Below are 1,227 nucleotides of genomic sequence, written 5' to 3'. Positions count from 1 at the left end.
CGAAGTTGTTCAGGGTGGTGAAAACCAGTGAGGATTGTGAGGCACTCCAAAGGGATCTGTCGAGGATGGGCAGGTGGGCATCAACGTGGCAAATGGAGTTCAATGTGGCCAAGTGCAAGATGATACACATCGGAGCCAAAAATCTTATACTCGTTGATGGGGTACGAACTGGCAGAGACTGACCAAGAGAGAGATCTTGGAGTCGTAGTAGATAACTCACTGAAAATGCCGAGACACTGTGTGACTGAAATAAAAAAGGCCAGTGCTATGCTGGGGATTATTAGGAAAGGTATTGAAAACAGATCAGCCAATATCATAATGCCCCTATATAAATCAATGGTGCGACCTTATTTTGGAATACTGTGTACAGTTCTTGTCACCACACCTTAAAAAGGATATTATAGCTTTGGGAAAAGTGCAGAAAAGGGCAACTCAAATGATAAAAGGGTTGGAACACTTTCCCTATGAAGAAAGGTTAAAGTGCTTGGGGCTCTTTAGCTTGGAGAAACGACAGCTGAGGGGTGACATGATCGATGTTTATAAGGTTATGCATGGGATAGAGCAGGTAGAGAAAGAAGTACTTTTCTCCCTTTCTCACAATACAAGAACCCGTGGGCACTCCATGAAATTGCTGAGCGGTCGGGTTAGAACGGATAAAAGGAAGTACTTCTTCACCCAAAGAGTGATTAACACTTGGAATTCACTGCCACAGGAAGTGGTGGCAGCTACAAGCATGGACGGCTTCAAAAGGGAATTAGATAAGCATATGGAGCAGAGGTCCATCAGTGGCTATTAGCCTTCAGTTTAAAACATTAAACATTAAAACACAATAAAACATTATAACAATTAAAACAATGAGTACAGCTTGGAAGAGCATTAAATTGGCTATAAAATTCTGGCCTGATGGTAAAGGTAAAGGTTCCCTTGCTCGAAAGCCAGTCGAATCCGACTCTAGGGTTGCGGTGCTCATCTCCGTTTCCAAGCCGAAGAGCCAGCGCTGTCCGAAGACGTTTCCGTGGTCATGTGGCCGGCATGACTAAACACCAAGGCGCACGGAACGCTGTTACCTTCCCACCGAAGTGGTACCTATTGATCTACTTGCAATTTCTTGCTTTCGAACTGCTAGATTGGCAGGAGCTGGAACTAGAGATGGGAGCTCACTCCATCATGCGGCACCCAGGTCTCGAACTGCTGAACTACTGACCTTCCACAGCCTGCAGTTCAGCG

The sequence above is a fragment of the Gekko japonicus genome, unplaced genomic scaffold (genome assembly GCF_001447785.1).
Source record: "Gekko japonicus isolate JY-2015 unplaced genomic scaffold, Gekko_japonicus_V1.1 scaffold1922, whole genome shotgun sequence".
Lineage (NCBI taxonomy): Eukaryota > Metazoa > Chordata > Lepidosauria > Squamata > Gekkonidae > Gekko > Gekko japonicus.
The sequence above is the reverse complement of the archived record's forward strand: the minus strand, read 5'-3'. Positions refer to the sequence as shown.